Source organism: Pinus tabuliformis, chromosome 5_1 (assembly GCF_031772625.1).
Source record: "Pinus tabuliformis cultivar Carrire ecotype Pingquan chromosome 5_1, CPIR1, whole genome shotgun sequence".
In the NCBI taxonomy this organism is placed as follows: domain Eukaryota; kingdom Viridiplantae; phylum Streptophyta; class Pinopsida; order Pinales; family Pinaceae; genus Pinus; species Pinus tabuliformis.
The window spans coordinates 688,540,271-688,560,263 of record NC_142305.1 but is presented as its reverse complement, the minus strand read 5'-3'; positions in this window follow the sequence as shown (position 1 = coordinate 688,560,263).

The following is a 19,993-nucleotide window of genomic DNA, read 5'->3' as shown; positions in this document are numbered from 1 at the left end:
TCATCTTGATGGGATGTGAATGCATGGTTTATGCATTGGCTTATTGGTCATGTTTGCTGTCATTGGCATGAGATTTGCTTAGATTGATAGTAATGTAGAACCTTGCCTTGCCATTTCTTAGATAGCCCTGGTATTCTGGGTTTTCATTTTGGTTAAGCTTTGGATTGTCGATGGATTTAAATTCAGTTGAAGTGGTCTCTGGAAAATACCAAGGGTTGAGGGTGCATTAGGGGAATTTTTAGGTGTAAAATGGGCCTCTTAAAGAAAATGTATAATCAAAATTCACTTTATGAGAACCAATCACGTTTTAGGGGATGATATCATCCCCAATGGTTGAGGTGACATTGTTTCAGTTAAAAGTACTTGTTACATTCTTAATGGTGGATAAACACTCATGGTTAACCATGATAGTGCTTTAAGTACTTTTAAAGTCATAAAATAAAATACTTATAATAAATGTCATTTCATACTTTTTGAATAAAATATTAGTAGTTATTTCATATTTTTTTGAAATAAACAATGCATATCCCAATACAATCTTCATGTCTTTACACAATTTTCAAATAAATATTATATTTTCATATTTTCATATATTTATTTTTGAATTATATATTCATCTCATTTCATTTAATATTACAATATTAAATTAATTGTAAGTTAAATCTATACATATATATCATACATATGAAATAAAAATAAATAAAAATGTAACCTTGTAATTTTAGGATAAACCAAATCTATGAATAATATTATTGTAATATTAATAACAATATAAGCATATTAAAATTAAAGAAAAAATGTATATTAATTTTGTATGATTTATGGGTTTTTTTAATAAATTATCTTACAAATTTTGTTTAATTTCAAGTTATTCAAATACTATATAAAATTATGTTATTATAACATTTTTAAACAAATCAATGTGATAAGGATTATAAAAAAATTATAATATTTTTCCAAAATAGAAAATAATATTTTTTTATTATCTTAATTACAATAATAATTTTATTAAAATATTTAATGATTAAAAAGTGAATATAATTATTGTAACTTGAAATTATAAAATAATATGCAAATTGTGTTGTGATGTTTATCTTAAAAAATCAATAATATTGATTTTTTTTACACACGCAGACATAATATTGATTTTTTTTACACACACACACACACACACATATATATATATCTATCTTAATTTTAACCAATGAAAGAATATATTACATTTATTATATTATATTATTTTTATATAGCATATTAATTACATGTTATTATATAATTACTTGCATAATTTAAATAATATAAATTTTAATACAAAGAACAAATGCATTAGTTGTTCAATGATAATGACTTTTTCTTGAAAAGTTCATTTTTATTTATAATCACATCAATACAATTTTTTTATTAATTTTATTTTAGTACAACTTTTCAATTGAATTTAACCATGGTTACATGGATTTTGGTGCAAAAAGTGAATTGCAAATTCATACATATTATTTTATTGGTTTAGCCAGTATTTTATTATTTCTTTAAGAGGCCCATTTTAGACTTCAAAATTCCCCTAATAGAGATGGTTTTCTCCAAGAAGCGCTTGACAGGTGGGGGAAGATAGAAAAATTCCTCTAGGATGGTGAAGAAATCCTGAGGCAACCAAGCTTGTATTAATTTTGGCGATTTCTGTGTCGGTTTAGGTCAAATCACTGTGGCTTGAGGGTGGTGGTGGTTTAACCTCTGTATTCTCTATTTTAGATTTTCCCATGTGATCCCACATTCATGTTTAGAATATGTCACAGGGGTGATTGGCTAAAAGAAAAATTTGGTTCAACCCAATCTATGGTCGAGTGGTATGTGGAAGTCCCTGACTTGGTTGGCTTTATGCATATGTTAATATGTGTTATTTCTTATTGAGATAAATGAGCACAAGTATTGGTTATTGTGTTGAATTTATTACTAGTTTTTCATGGATTCATTATGGTTAAATGTTGGTCATATACATGGTAAATTCTTATATGACGTGCTTTTGTTATGGATCTTGTTTATTATTTGGCAGGTTATTGAATAGTTATATGAATGCATGAGCTAACATGTGTCTGTTACAGCTAGAATGAGAGGGAAATGAACCTTCTTGATGATTCTTTGATGAAACTAATGAAATAATGATAATTATGCATCCATGACCTACATGTACTATGTTTACAATGTGTTTGAATAAATGATTAACGTGTGTTTGGAAAGCTTGAATAATAAAAGAGCTTAGAAACAAGATGAGAATACTCAAGAACTTTATTGGGAAAGTTATGCACAGTTGGCCTATAGGGCAGGCCTAAAAATTTGGAACAAAATTAATGTCCGCAAGCACAGAATTGGGAAAGTTCGACTGCAATCACATTGAAGATGGGTTGTGTGTGTGGCTTTAGCCCTTTGGGCGCACTAACAGAACTGCATGCATGTGGCTGGGCTGTGACTTATCTTAATAAGTGGTCTGAGCTTAAGGAGATGGTCATCAGTGGAATCAGGTTGTCAAGTGTGTGATGATATGTCCCTGAGTGTTGCAATATGTTTTGTACAAGTTGGCAACTTAGGTCCCATTTCCATAACTGAATCTTGGAAGCTTGGTCATGCATAGTAACTCTCAACTCATGTTTACCCTGGAGAGCTTGTAAAAATGGGTAAATGTGTGATGGGGTGTTACAATGAGGTTTGTGAAGCACTTTCAAATGAGACATCAATTCAATATGTTCTTTGATGTTCAATCCCTTCCACAACTCAATGATAAAAAGTAGACCTTATTCATAAAGGATGACTTTGTTGGATTATATTCAAACAAATATATTTTTGGCTGCTTCCTTCAAAGTGACACCAATTCGACCTCAGGAAATTAAGGGACTCTGCTTCTTCAATCTAGAGATGACTTAGTTTTTCATTGTAACAATTATTCTTCTTCAAAAGCTTGCACTAATATTTCATTGAGGTATGATTCAAAAACAAAGGTGCAATCCCTTTTGCTTCATCTATGGCAACCTTGCATCTGCGGTCTTTGGTGTTAATGTTATGCTAAGACTTTTTTTCCTTCTTGAGGGAATCCCAAGGCCTACTGCAACAGGCCCTAAGGCCTTCTCGTCTTTTTGAAATAGACTTTGCGTCCTCCTTGAACTACTTAAACAAACTGAGGCCTTTCGGCGTATCTCAACTCAAACTTCAACTCTCTCCAAAAATTAAATATATATTATTCTTCTTTTTGATATGGAACACACTCTCGACTTGATTAGTAAATACCTCATCTGGAGGACTTCCAAGGCACTTTGGATTTTACTAGGCTTGTGGCCTAGTTCTGAGGCTCCTTCTTCAGATTCTTGTAACCATTTCTAAGGTATTTTAGCCTATAGAGGACTGAGCTTATTCAACATTTGACATAGGATTTAACATTTCAACAAAAATCACAAACAAATCTTTGTTCTTTTTATTATAACTTCTTACAATATACTTTTGGCCTATTGTGATTTTGACCATGAGGTAATTTTGGCCTTATTGAAATATATTCTAAGGTCTTCTCTGAGGTTAGTTTTGGTTCTTTGAACTAGGGCTGATGCCATTCAAAACCAAGTAGATTGATCTCCTATCAAGAAGATAAGTTATGGATTCTCACCCTATAATTCATAATATTGTTGTAGAAGAATTAGGTTCTTTGGCTATCTTACAATGAATAAAATGATGGGTATGTTATGAAACCAGCTCAAGAAAAGATAGAAAAGATAGATCAACGCCTTAGAATTCAGCCTCTTCGAGGGGGCAACCTCCTTTACATTACATAAATGAACAATTCTTGGATGATTCAAATGACAAAACCTCCTTTCTATATATAGGAGTCTAAGGAGTCACAATATAATCCAGCCGACCTAACAATAATAATATAAAGCCACAAAAATAACAATAGAGGGATTCTATGGGGCACAGAAATAACAATATGGGGGTAATAGGGGCACAACAATATAAATAAGGGGTATAACTACAATAGTAATGGGGTAATCACTAGTATTATAGGGACCCAACATGCCCCTCTCCTTCAAAAAAGTGTTGTCCTCAACGCTTGAGTAGTTCTGGATACTTCTGCATAAAATTCTCATCCTCCCATGTGGAATCTTCAGCGGATAAGTTCTTCCACTTGATAAGATACTCTGAAATTGATCGATTTCGTAGCTGTCGAGTTCTTGTTTCTGTGACTGCTTCCGGTTCCAATATAATTTTTCCTTCCTCGTCAAGTTCTGGCAATATTGTTTGAATTGGGAGCTTGTCGCCTATAACCTTCTTTAAACATGAAACATGGAAAACTGGGTGCAATCGAGAAGCTGCAGGAAGCTCCAATTTGTATGCCATAGTACCAATCTTTTGCAACACCTTGTACGGACCATAATACTTTGGTGATAATTTATTATCCTTCTTAGCTTGCTTTAGGGACATTTGCTTATATGGTTGTAGCCGTAGGAATACCCAATCACCTACATCAAAACTTCTTTCACTGCGATGTTGATCTGCCTGTTGTTTCATTCTATTTTGTGCCAACACGAGGTTATCCTTTAAGAGTTGGAGGACTTGTTGTTGATGTTCGATGTGATGTTCCACTGCCTGAACCTTAGAATTTTCTCTTAAATATGATGTGATGGATGGTGGTTGATACCCATAAAGTGCCATAAATGGGGTCATTTTTGTTGCTGTATGGAAGGAAGTGTTATACCACCATTCAGCCAGAGGCAACCATTTGACCCATTGTGTCTGTTTATCAGATACAAAGCAACGAAGATATCCTTCCAAACATTTGTTTACTATCTCAGTTTGCCCATCAGATTGAGGATGATAAGATGAGCTATGAGCTAACTGAGTACCAAGACAAGAAAATAATTCTGTCCAAAAATTTCCAGTGAAAATGGGATCTCTGTCACTTACAATAATCTTTGGGTTTCCATGTAGCTTTTGAATTGTTTCCATAAATGCAGTAGAAACTGTACTGGCTTTAAATGGATGTGATAATGCACAAAAGTGTGCATACTTGGTAAGTCTGTCAACTACCACCATGATGACACTCTTTCCCTCAGACTTGGGTAAACCTGTGATAAAATCCATTGAAACCTCCTCCCAACGTTGGCTTGGAATGGATAAAGGTTGTAATAGACCCGGTGTCTTAATTGTTTCAACTTTATTTTGTTGGCAAACCAAACATTCCGCCACAAACTTTTGAATATCTGATTTAAGGCCATCCCAAAAAAATTCCTTCTTAACCCTGTGGTAAGTTTTTAAAAATCCTGAGTGCCCTCCTAAGGGAGAAGTGTGCAATTCCATAAGAATCTTTTGTTTTAGCTGGGAATTCTTACAGAGGTATAAGCGATCTTTGTACCATAACGAATCATTTTGCCAGCTAAATGTATCAGAAGTACTGGAATCTTGTTGTAGCTTTCGAATAAGTGCCCACACTTCTTCGTCATTCTTCCATTCCTCCCTTGCTTCGTTTATCCAATCTGGTTGGATAATAGAAATGGCACACAACAATGCTTCCACATCCTCATCCTTTCTTGAGAGTGCATCTGCCACCACATTTTGCTTCCCTTTTTTGTAGATGATTTCAAAGTCATAACCCAACATCTTTGTGACCCACTTTTGTTGCTCTTCAGAGGATAATCTTTGTTCTAAAAAGTATTTAAGGCTATCATGATCCGTTTTTACCTTGAAGTGTCTTCCCATTAGGTAGGGTCGCCATTTCTTAAGTGCATGGAGTATTGCCAACATTTCCTTCTCATAAATAGCTTTGCTTAAAAACTTTCCCTTGATTGGACGACTTTCAAAAGCAATGGGTCTTTCATCTTGCATTAGAACAGCACCAATTCCATTTCCTGAAGCATCACATTCCACAATAAAGGTTTTTGTGAAGTCCGGTGTAGCTAAGACCGGTGCTTGGCACATTGCCTCTTTAAGATGTTCAAAGGCCTTTGTTGCTTCCGGAGTCCATGAAAATGAATCTTTCTTCAATAATGTTGTTAGAGGTGCTGCTATTCTCCCATAATTCTTAACAAACTTGCGATAATACCCTGTCAACCCAAGAAATCCTCGCAGATGCTTTATGGATGTGGGGATTTTCCATTCCTTAATGGCTTTAATTTTGCTAGGGTCTACCTTAACTCCTTCATGAGATACAATATGACCCAAATATTCCACCTCCTGGACTCCAAAGAAACATTTGGATCTTTTTGCATATAATTGTTTCTCCTCCAATAGTTGTAGCACCCTGTCAACATGTTCAACATGATCCTTCCAAGACTTGCTGTAGATTAGTATATCATCAAAAAATACTAACACAAATTTTCTAAGGAATGGTTTGAAAATTGAATTCATCAAACCTTGAAATGTTGAAGGTGCATTGGTAAGGCCAAAAGGCATGACCAAAAATTCATAATGACCCTCATGAGTTCTAAATGCCGTTTTCGGAATGTCTTCAATCTTCATTCTGATTTGATGATATCCCGAACGAAGATCCAACTTGGTGAAGTAAATTGATCCATGCAATTCATCCAGTAATTCATCAATGACAGGAATGGGGAACTTATCTTTAATAGTGAGCTTGTTGAGCTCCCTATAATCCGGACACATGCGCCATGATCCATCCTTCTTGTGCACCAATACTACTGGAGCTGAGAAAGAACTTTGACTCGGTTGAATTATACCAGCCTCTAGCATTTCTGCAACCATACGTTCAATTTCACTTTTTTGGACATAGGGATATCTGTACGGCCTGATGTTTGGAGGAACACTTCCTGGAATCAGATGAATAGCATGATCATGATCACGCATAGGTGGGAGACCTTTGGGAGTCTCAAATACCTTGGAATGATTGTCCAGGACTTTTTGGAGATCTGGAGAAATAGATGATTCCAATGTGGAAACATCTAGCGAACATAATTGTGCAATTACACCTCTTTGCTCCTTTTTTAGAAGCTTTGTCATGCCATTAGAGCTGATTATCTTTCCTGGTTTCCCTGCAATACCCCTTAATTCAACTTCCTTTCCTTCCATAGAAAATTTGATGAAAAGTTCTTGAAAATTAAAAGCTATTGTACCCAAGGATTGTAGCCATTGGACTCCTAGTACAACATCAGCACCTCCCATTGGAATGGAAAGCATTGGGCTAGTCAATACATATTCTCCCATGGATAGCTTGATATTATGGCACTTTCCAGAGCAATTTATTGTTCCTCCATTTGCAATCATCACTTGACACTCTGGTGCTGGATATAGGAAGCAATTCAATTCTTTTGCTACCCTACAATGAATAAAATTGTGGGTGCTTCCTGAATCAATCAACACTATTACCTTTTTCTTCTTGATTTGTCCTTCTATCTTGATGGTTTGAGGAGTGGTAATTCCCGCCAATGCATTACAAGATATGGTCGGATTTATTTGTTCTTCATCTAGGCTTTGTTCCTGGAATATATCCTCTTCTTTTGACCTTTCTTGCTCCTTTTCTTCTTCCTCTTCACAATCTATGTAGAATAATTTCTTCTCAGCACACTTATGACCTTTTGTGTATTTGCTATCACAATTGTAACAAAGCCCTTTTGCTCTTTTTTCTTCCAATTGTTGTGGTGTCAACCTTGTAGGTTGTGGAAGACTAGGGGCAACAACACTTCCGTCTTTATAGTTGTGAGTGGTATGCTTCCTAGTTGCCATAATTTTGCTTTCCATTTTTCTTGCTAACCTGAATGCCTTCTCTAATGAATCAGGTTCCCAAAGGCGAACATCATGTTGGATATTATCCTTTAAAGACCCTATGAACACATCAATCCTATGCTCCTCTGGAATATCTTTTACCCTTATGTTCAATTTTTGGAACTCCTCAATGTGCTCCATTATTGAACCCTTTTGTTTGAGACTTATCAATTGGCTAAAAAAAGTGTTGCTTTTTGTATCCTCATAATGTGCTATCAATTCTTCCGTAAAAATTGCCCAAGTGATAAATTTTTTACGAGAACAAAGCCATTGATACCATACAAACTGATTTGGTTCCAAATATAAAGTTGCCATACGTACCTTTTGTGTGTTTTGCACATTATTGAGATCGAAGAATTGCTCCATCTGTAATATCCATGTGGCGGGATCCTTGCCATCAAACTTCCTCATATCGATTTTTGGAATATGGTGATTCTTCGATCCAACATTAGCATCTATGGAATCATGATTAACATTTCTTTTGTTCTCATCATGAGTTTCCTTTACTACCTTTTCACCATTAGTAAGTATTTCTTGTAGAAAATTTGTCAAATCTGTCTTCAAATCTGCCATGCCTGTCTTCAAATTTGTGTTCAAATCTATCTTCAAATTGTCCATCTTAGCTTCCATGCCATTCATCTTAGCTTCCATGCCATTTATCTTAGCTTCCACGCCATTTATCTTAGCATCTGTTAACTTTTGTGAGCGTGACATTTGTTGCACTTGTTCTTGTAATTTTGATATATCATGTAGCATTTCTTCCTCTTCTTCATGAGTCATGCTAGAGCTTTCAGGTTCCTTACTAGGTGTTTGCATTTTCTTTCCTCGGGGCATCAGTTACCGATAATAATGCTCTACTATGCCCTTTGAATTCCTTCAAAATAAATTTTCAAACCAAGCTTAAGCAAAAATTTAAAAAAATCTACACACCTTTTTTCACTTTGTAGGAGCTCGATATTGCGTCTGATGTATCTCTGTACTTTCCAATCATCTAGTTCTGAATTTGTGACCTGTAGTAGCTCTCTGTGTCCTCTTTCCAATGCCACCAGTCTGATCCAAATTGGATTCTCCAAGAAATCGTTATGCACAATCTCCCAAGATGACCTGATTATAGACCTTTCCAGAAGAGCGAAGTTGTATGAAGTGCCACGTGTACAATTTTCGATATTTGGTTCTGAAAAAGATATAAAAGAAACTACAGCCTGTCCTCTTTCTGTACCTTCTTACGAAATTTCAATCTGATTCCCAGAGAGAAAGTTATGATAATTTTCCCCAGGTCACCTGTTTTGAATGTAATTCAGGAGTCTGCAAAAAGACCAACTTCCTCAGATCATATCTCCGAAAATATCGCGCGAAAAGCTCTGAAATTTGTACCCAAGGTTCAACGCGATTTCTTCTCAAATGGGTTTTTTTTGCGACTTCTGAAACGTCACAGAAAAAAGTTATAGCGAAAATTCCACGATTACCTGTTTGGAGCAGCGAAACCCTAGAATCCAAAGCTCTGATACCAAATGTTATGAAACCAACTCAAGAAAAGATAGAAAAGATAGATCAACGCCTTAGAATTCAGCCTCTTCGAGGGGGCAACCTCCTTTACATTACATCAATGAACAATTCTTTGATGATTCAAATGACAAAACCTCCTTTCTATATATAGGAGTCTAAGGAGTCACAATATAATCCAGCCAACCTAACAATAATAATATAAAGCCACAAAAATAACAATAGAGGGATTATATGGGGCACAGAAATAACAATATGGGGGTAATAGGGGCACAACAATATAAATAAGGGGTATAACTATAATAGTAATGGGGTAATCACTAGTATTATAGGGACCCAACAGGGTACTACCTGAATCAATCAACATTATTACCTTTTTATTCTTTATATATCCTTCTATCTTGAATATTTGAGGGGTGGTGATTTCCTTCAAAGCATTACAAGATATGGTCATAATCATTTCTTCTTTTTCAACCCCTAGGTTTGCTTCCTAGTGTAAATCTTCTTATTTTGATGTTTCTTGTTCCTTTTCTTCCTGCTCTTCACAATCTATGTAAAATAATTTCTTCTCAACACACTTACGACCTTTAGTGTATTTTCTATCACAACTGTAACAAATCCCTTTTGCTCTTAATCCCTTCAGTTGTTATGGTGTCAACCTTGTAGGTTGTGGGAGTCTAGGAGTGACAACACTTCCATCTTTATAGTTGTGAGTGGTAGACCTCCTCGTTGCCACAATTTTTCTTTCAACTTTTCTTGCTACTCTGAATGCATCCTCCAATGACTTAGGTTGCTAGAGGCAAACTTCATGCTGGATGTTATCCTTTAAAGTCCTTATGTAGACATCAGCCAGATGTTCCTCTAGAACATCAATTACCTTGATATTCAATCTTTCGAAGTCCTCAATGTGCTCCCCAACTAAACCCTTTTGTTTGAGAGTTATCATTTGGCTAACAAAGATATTTCTCTTTGTATCCTCATAATGTGCTATCAATTCCTTCATAAAAATTATCCAAGTGACATGTGATTTACGAGAACAAAGCCATTGATATCATACAAATGATTGAGTTCTAAATATAAAGACGCAATGCGTACCTTTTGTGTGTGTTGCACATTGTGTAGATGAAATAACTGATCCATCCGTAGTATCCCTGTTACTGGATCCTTTCCATCAAACATCCTCATATCGATCTTTTAAATATGGTTGGTCTTCAACCCAGAGTTAGAGTCTCTAAAATCATGATTCACATTCCTTTTGTTCTTATCATGGGTTTCATGGAATATCTTGTCCCCACTAGGAAGCATTTCTTGCAGTAACTTTGTCAAACCTTTCATGTCCCCTTTTATGTATGCTTTCATCACTTTCATTTTATGTTTGGTTGCTCTTTGTAAGAGAAAAATTTGTTGCACTTGGTCTCATAATTTTTATATATCATGTTTCATTTCTTCCTCTTCTTCATGCATCATAGTAGATATTTCTGAGGGCTTAATGGGCGTGGAATTTTTTTGTTTGGGAGGAATTTTGGAACCAATTAATGATATCTATGCTTCACTGTGCCCTTTGAATTACTTCAAACTTATTTTTCAAAAAAAAGTTATACAAAATTAAAAATACACACTATTTAAGAGCTTGATTTTGAGCTTGTCAATATGGCTGAACTTGAAAATGTTGTATCTCTATGATTTAAGCCTCCCAAGGTCTAAATTTGTGTCTTGAGGTAGTTCTCTATGTCTTCTTTTCAACACCACAAGTCATAATGAGATTGGATTCTTCAAGGTAAATTTATGCCAAATATCCCACAATGACTTGATTATCGACTAGTTTAGTAGAGTGGCTTTGTATGGGATGCCACATGTTACTATTTCCACCTTAGACCATGAAACTTGTACTCAAAAAACTACAGTCTGCATAATTTCAATGAATTTTATAGAATTCAAATCCGATAGTCATAGAAACAATTATGACGATTTTCCCTGGGACACCTATTTGAGACTAAATTCTACAGCATACAAAAACCATAACTTACTTGGAACAAACATATCTATGAGAAAATAGTGAACCAAGGTATAAAATTTTAAGCAAATGTTCATCAAGATCTTGCCTCCATGTGGTAACAATTTCATGGTCTGAAGCTTCACATAAAATTTTTATAGAAAAAATACCACGATGACCTGTTTGAACCAGCAAAACCCTAGGATCAAGGGCTATGATACCAACTGTTTTGCATCGGGTTCAAAATAGCACAGAAACATAAGAAAAAATAGATCAATAACTAGATAATAAGCCACTTCAACTAGAAAACGTCCCTTTACATCACATAAATGAACAATTCTTTGATGATTTAAATGACAAGGTCTCCTTGGTATACATAAGTCTAAAGGGTCAAAATATAATTAGGGTCTACATAGCAATAATAATGTAAGGGCACAATAATAACAATAGTGGGCTTCTATGGGGCACACAATAACAATATAGGGGATACACTAATATTATAGGGACCTAACACCAACACATGAGTCTTTCAGTTTCCAGCAGAGACAAATCAAATAGGATCAACCTTGATCTATTAATCCAAAAATACCAATCCCAATGTGTCTGGTTGTGATCGAAAAAAACCTTATTCAATCATGAGACTTTGTCTCATGTACCTCGAAGCCTTGACGTAGCTCTATGTACACTACTTATTCCTCAATTAATTCATTAAGAAAAATGATCTCTGCATCCAGCTGGTGTAATTTTCAAAGAAATGATAATAGTTCTAACATAAGTGAAAAGTCTACTAAACTGCAATTTCCAAGAAAATTTTAATTTTTGGAAATATTATATATATATATATATATATTCCAAGGAATATTTATTGGAATATTCCCTAGAATATTCCTTTTTGGGGACCAATCAGGTGCTGACACGTGGCAAGCCCAGAGACCGCCCTGTGGCCCTAGAATGGTATTGTAAAATTTTGTTGGGGTCTCGACGGAATCAATCCTGTGACCTCTAGCAAGACAGAACAGAGCTCTACCATCTCCACCCGACATGTTTCTTAACATACAAAGGCAACGGTGCATATTTGTTTTGTAACTGGTTGCGGTTTGGGGGTTAGGACTGCCAGTGGTCCTCGAAAGTTGTTCACATGCCGCGATATAACCGTCGTTTGCCAACGCTAACCTCCAGTTCATGTAACCACCAAGGTTAACTCTGTTGCCATGTGACCACTGCAAACATAATGTTAAATGTTGCGGGTAGTGGGAGCACTTAGCGCTTAATTAATTTTAGATTAACCTTTATTAATCACAAATTAGTTTAATTATGGGATTAGAGCTTAAAACGGTTTATGCCTAACTAAATAGCGCTTATCACTAATTAATATCGGATTAGTAGTTGGTGGTAAATTTGGCAGATTCCACTATTTTCGAGCCTACTTCCAGATTTAGCGGCCCTAATTGGAGTTCTTCCAGATTTGGAGGAGGATTTCTAAGGAGAAGTTGTTTGAGTCACTCCAGGAGCAATTTTCGACCAAAAAGAATGAAACAAGAGGCTATCTAGGCTAATTGGAGCTTTCTGAAGCCAATGGAACAATCCAGAGAAGCTGAAGAAGTCATCTTCAAGGAGATTTTCACAGGGAGATTTTGGAGCTCAGGGCCACCAGGGGTTGGAGATAGTTGTAGGAGCTATCAGTACTCATTCTCAGCGAACCAATAGTCATTCCTGACTGTAATGAGCCCTATGAATCCATTTCAGGGATTGGTAGAAGCATTTGAAGACTTATAAAGTCTGAGATGCTACAGGGAAGTTTTGGGCAGCCTAGTGCCAACCGTGGAGGAAGGCCTAGTTTGGGGATGCAGTGCTCATTTTGAGCAAATGATCAGTCTATTGTTGTTGTTTGATATGTGATGGAGATAGTAGAAGAGGTTTTAGTGACAATTGAAGAATTTTGAAGGAGTTAATGCCATCAAGAAGCTTAGTGCACCGATTGAAGGAATCAAGTCTAAGGGAGCTTAGATTTGTTTGGAGAATGATGATAGCCATGACAGGGATATAGATGGTTTTCTAAGCCCATTGGGTCAATTCAGTAACCTTTGGAGTTAAGTGTGGAACTTGTAAAAGAAACTTTTCTGTAATCCCAAAGAGCCAAGTCAAGATGACAAAAGCTCAAGGAGACGTAGCCCACGATATTCGGGTGAACTCCTAGATTAAATTTGTTGTTATGTGTTGATGTTTATTTGCTGCATTATATGGCTGTTATGTGTGTTTAATATCAGCAGAAACAAATGGATTTAAAGCATTTAAATAGTTAAAAGAAATTACACATACACCTGTTTCAAGTAATTAATTACAAAAATGTCAACATAAGCAAGATCATATCTTTGTTAAGCTTTGGCGTGGGAGGTTCTTGTAAGCATAACAAGTTATCAAATCCTCATTTCAGATCAGGTGGTATCAGAGCAGGATGCTTGATTGACAGAGAAAAAGATTGCTTGTTTGAAAGGTGTTCAAATAGTCAAATTCTACTGTTTGATTGTTTGTAAACTGACTATTGTTTGAGTTTGCAAAGGTGAAGGGAAAGCTACTGATAAGCTAAGTCCAGGAGAGGACAAGAAGGAAGAAGGGCTGAAGGCATTCTCCTTACCCAAAGGACCTCAAGGAAATCCTTGAATCATAAGAGGTTTGTTTCCAAAAGGGTTGTTTGAATAAGAGTTTGGCTCTACAGTCATTTCAGAAATTTGTCAATAGATTTTGAAAGCTTTGTGAATTTTGTTGAAGTTCTTTTGTTCATTTTGATGATGACAACTTCTACAAGTGAGTTTTCAAAATCCTCCTCCTTCACAAGATTCTTTAATGAAGACATGAAGCAAGACTTGTTTATCATGATGGATATGGTAAGAGAAATGAGCACCGAACTTCGAGAGCAGTTGAATTCCATAAAGGAAGAGAAGCAGTTGCTTTCTGACAAATTGCAGGAAATGGAGAGTCAACTTCATATTGAAAATATGAACCTGGAAAGGATGCATGGGTTGGAGACACAACTCCTTGTTACCAAAGAAGCCTTAGTCAAGTATCAGCTTGAAGAAGAGGTAAACAATTCTAGTTTGTCTTCAATTTCCTCTAAGAATGTTTATGTTGGTTCTTTTGAAAAACATACAAGAGGCATAGGGTCCAAGTTGATGTAAAAAATGTGCTATGAAAAAAAAGGATTCAGAAAACATGCGTAGGGCATTGTTGAGCCAATAATGGTTGAGGAAAGGCCTAAGTATTTGGGTCTTGGCTATGGGCAATCTTATGGAGAAAGTTCCATAGCAGCCATGAAGGCAATTGAAATAGTTCCTAGAAGGAGTTTCATTTTAGGTTCTCTACCTCAAGTTTGTAAAGATTGTATTCATGGGGAATGCAATTGTTTGAAACATGCTTTGCAAGAAGAATGTGTTCATAAGCATGCACTCGAACAAGAGAGTTGTGAAAGTTCTAAAAGCATTGAAGAGATTGATGGTGTTCCAAAGGGAGCTACTTCTTCATTTGATTCACCCCTTCATGAAGGTAATAAAGGTAAAAGAGAAAGGTATAAATCTGATTTCAATCACACTTCTTTTGATTATGTTAAGCATGGTAAATTTCCACATAAGCATTGGAAAAAAATTGCATGTTCCTTTTGTGGTTTGGTTAACCATAGTGTTTCTAGATGTTGGAAGAGAATGGCCACATACAGGAAAATTTTGAAGGAAAGGAGGCAAGAAGCCAAAGGACCATTGGGCAATGAAAATTATGTTGTAAAGAGGATGAACATGTGTTGTACTTATTTCCATAAGCAAGGACATATTGCTGAAAGGTGTTGGACTTTGAATGCAACAATGCTTCCACGAAATTTGAAGAAGGTGGAAAACGAGTATGGAAAGAATGGAAAGGAAGTTTCCATAATTGATGTGTTTCAGGATGATCCACATGTTGATATCGATGTGCAGTTAAAGGAAGCACCTTTGATGTGGATTGGTAAGAAATGGTTAGAATTCTTATCCAATTAAAGTTGCATATCTTTTGATGTGAAAAGAAATGCATCACATTTATTTGCATTTCTTTGCTAATGGAATGCAAGTTGCACGATGGAAAAGTTGAGTATGTAGACTCACTTTATTGTAGCAAAATTATATTCATTTCAGTTTTGAAAGTACATGTACATATGATTGAGGATCTTGTACTTATGATTTTACTTAAGAGGAAGTTGAAGAATGGAATGCATACATGAGAATGGTATGTATGAACACAAGGATGTTAATGATTTCCTTGTATTTGAACATGTATGTGTAATTGACTTGATGGAAAGAAATCAACCATCATATTGCTTTGTTTAAACATGCATGTAATGTCATATTGACCTAGAAAAGTTGATTTGGTCTCCAAGATTGTAAAAGGGAGATAATGATGAAGTGTTTCATCTTTGAAAAAGAATCGTTAAAGTTCTTTTTGTACATGCTTGACTTGAAGGGTCAATTGTTTAAAAAGGCATGTTTTCGTTGGCCTGTGATTTAGTCGATCATTTGTATACAAGATGTAAAGACATGATGATGATTCACATGATGTGAAATTTGTTTCTTTTGATGGAGCAAGAGTTCATGTCATTAAATTATTTCTTGCATTATGTTTTTTTTGACAAGATGTTAGAAGAAGATTTGCAACAACAAAAGTCGCCATAGAAGTGGCCTGGTAAGAAGTGGCTTGACTTTTTGACACAGTAAAACATACTTTTATTGGTGCATATGAAAATTTCAGTTAAGTATGTATGTGTTTATGATGTAATCTCACGTTTGTTTGAGCCACCTCAGATCGATGATCAAGGAAGCGATGTTCAGCTACCTTTTGTAAACTTCTCAATAGAAATTTTGAATGAGTTCAAGGAAGACATTTCTTAACAGGAGGACAAGCGCATCCAGGAAGGGAAGTGTCGACTACCTTCGAGTTTTGGTTCAAAAGCACTAGCCATGCAAGGCAAGTGTATGAAGGCTGAAAGAAGAGGGTGTTGTACTCTCATCTACTGTACAGATCAGTATATCAGCCTTTTGGGGTCCAAAAGATTCCCAATGGGGAGGAGTGATCAGATATTGATTCAGGACCTTAATGATAGCTTAAATTTCAAAGTGTTTGAAAGAGTTTTGAACCTAAGCAACCAGATATATATCGTCTTCCTGATTTCGGCGCTGTGAACGGTTTGAAAAACCGACACTGTATGAAGGAGTCATCACAATTTGAAAAGTCCAGTAAACTGCAATTTCCAAGAAATTTTTATTTTTGGAAATATTTTAAAAAACAAATATTCCAAGGAATATTCCCTAGAATATTCATTTTTGGTGACCAATCAGGTGTTGACACATGGCAAGCCCGGAGGCTGCCACGTGGCCCTGGAATGGTATTGTAAAATTTTGTTGGGGTCCCAACAGAATCGAACCCATGATCTCGGGTAAGACAGAACAGAGCTCTACCATCTCTGCCTGACATGTTTCTTAACACACAAAGGCAACGGTGCATATTTGTTTTGTAACTGGTTGCCGTTTTGGGATTAGGACCGCCAACAGTCTTACCCGCCAGCGGTCCCCGAAAGTTGTTCACATGCCGCGATATAACTGTCGTTTGCCAACGCTAACCTCCAGTTCATGTAATCGCCAAGGTTAACTCTGTTGCCATATGACCACTGCAAACATAATGTTAAATGTTACGGGTAGTGGGAGCGCTTAGTGCTAAATTAATTTCGGATTAGCCTTAATTAATCCCAAATTAGTTTAATTACGGGATTAGCGCTTAAAATGGTTTATGCCTAATTAAATAACGCTTATCACTAATTAATATAGGATTAGAAGTTGGCGGTAAATTTGGCGGATTCCACTATTTTCGGGCTTGCTTCCAGATTTAGCGGCCCTAACTGGAGTTCTTCCAGATTTGGAGGAGGATTTCTAGGGAGAAACTGTTTGAGTCACTCCAGGAGCAATTTTCGACCAAAAAGAATGAAACAAGAGGCTAGCTAGGCTAATTGGAGCTTTCTGAAGCCAATGGAACAGTCCAAAGAAGCTGAAAAATTCATCTTCAAGGATATTTTCATCCAGGGAGATTTTGGAGCTCAGGGCCACCAAGGGTTGGAGGTAGTTGTAGGAGCTACCAGTACTCATTTTCAGCGAACCAATAGTCATTCCTGACTGTAATGAGCCTTCTGAATCCATTGCATGGATTGGCAGAAGCATTTGAAGACTTCTAAAGGCTAAGATGCTACAGGGAAGTTTTGGGCAGCCCAATGCCAACCGTGGAGGAAGGCCTAGTTTGGAGATGCAGTGCTCATTTTGAGCAAATGATCAGTCTATTGTTGTTGTCTAATATGTGCTGGAGACAATAGAAGAGGTTTTTGTGACAGTTGAAGAATTCTGAAGGAGTTAGTGCCATCAAGAAGCTCAGGGAAGCTTAGTGCACCGATTGAAGGAATCAAGTCTAAGGGAGCTTAGATCTATTTGCAGAATGATGACAGCCATGACAAGGATATAGATGGTTTTCTAAGCCCATTGGTTCAGTTTAATAACCTTTGGAGTTAAGTGTGGAACTTGTAAAAGAAACTTTGCCATAATCCCAAAGAGCCAAGTCAAGATGACAAAAGCTCAAGGAGACGTAGCCCACGATATTCGGGTGAACTCCTAGATTAAATTTGTTGTTATGTGTTGATGTTTATTTGCTGCATTATATGGTTGTTATGTGTGTTTAATATCAGCAGAAACAAATGGATTTAAAGCATTTAAACAATTAAAATAAATTACACATACACCTATTTCAAGTAATTAATTTCGCAAATGTCAACATAAGCTAGATCATATATTTGTTAAGATTTGGAGTGGGAGGTTCTTGTAAGCATAACAAGTTATCAAACCCTCATTTCAGATGAGATTTTGGGAGAGTCCTTTTGTCACGAGTTTTTGTTAAGTTTAGGATAATAGTGGTATGTTCTGTGCTTAGAGAAATTTTAATTCAATTTCTTTATAGGGCCAATATCAATATCTAGTTTAGCAATCACATCAACATGATAGTAAAATGCAGATAGAACATAAACAATAACAACAGAAGACTAGCCAAGACAAGAGGACACAAGATCTGGCACTAGCCAGGGACAAACCCCAATGTGGGGAAACCATTGATCAATTCTTCTTATAATTCTTCAAAAGTTTAGCAGAGAGAGAGAAAGTACAATGTATAATATCCACTTGTCCAATTACAGTGAAAATATGATCAGTCAAACAACAGAAACATAAAGACCTAACCGGAAATTCAATGCTAGTTAACAAGGAAAATTTCTTCCTCAATTCAACTCGGTCAAACCCAATCAACTTCGGCCCCTAACAGCAAGTCTAATCAGCCCAAAACATTCTGAAAAGTCCAGTCAAACCTAGTCAACAAAGGTCAATGCCGCGGCGAGCCCTAGCACAGTGAACACTAGTCAAACAGGAGGTTAGATTGCCTCAGATGTTGTGCCCCGAACTGCAGCTACTCAAATAGAATTCCTCCACCCAAAACTGCACCTAAAATAGGTCAACGTAGTCAAAAACAGCCTCTGCAATTTCAGTGAAATCTAGTCAACGACTGGAACATAAAACCCTTCCTTTCCCTCGCACGTGTGCAGAGCAGCGTCTGATTTTCGTACCCGATCAATGAAGGAGAGAGAATATGTGAGTGAGTGAAGTGTCCAAAATGAGGAGGAGGCATCATGTATTTATAGGCAAACATTGGGGAAGAATAGACGTGATTGTTGGGCTTCTGAGCCTACATGAGTTTGCTAGCCAACCTTGACAATTTGTCCATAATCAAAATAAATTCATAATTCCATTTGTACATATCAGAATGGGATGATATTTAGATCAATCCTACACCTCTCGGAGAGAGGAATCCAAGAAAAATATGAGATGCCTCACATGAGTTGTCCAATGTGAAGTTTGGCCCTAGTTCCAAAATTTAACAGTTTCGCTTTGTTCTTACACTATTTCCATTTGTTTCCAAATCCTTGGCAACCTTCACTATGTCCCTGAAATCCTCGATAGGAAGTCATGGAAGAATGATTACAACCCAAAAAAAGAAACAAAGACAAGAGGCTAACCAATAGTAAAACAATAACAACAATAATAATGAAGGAAGAGAAATATATAAGGTACTTATCTTTTTGAGGATTATAGGAAACATCAACTCCCTCTTGATCTTAGCCTTCTTTCATACATCATGGAAATTTATCATCAATCTCGTCCTCATCATCAACATGATGTCATTCCTTCCTTGCATGATCTAGAGTTTTTTATTTCAAGGGTAATGCTAATCTAGATCCTAAGAGTTATTTATTATTATTACTTTTTTACATTCAAGACTTTTAGTCTTCTAAGATAAATCCTAGCTTCATTTCATAGCTCAATATACTTTGTAATGTGTCAATTCTCCCTTTTGGGCACTACTTCAACATTACTTGCAATGATACTCTCGCAAATATGTATTCTCAGTTAAGCATTACTTTTGACTTTTTCAACCCAAGAGCTTATCCTTCATCATGACAAGTAGAAATAATTAAGTTCTACAAATGACTCATCTTACATGAGCAGATTTTCATAATTGAAGAGATGACTCAGCCTCTTAGTCACATCCAATGAACTAGCCTCATCAAAGTGTGCTTTCTTCAAATAACCATATTTCAGTTTTGCAAAATATGTCTCATCCTTTCGTACTCAAATATCCTCGTACTTC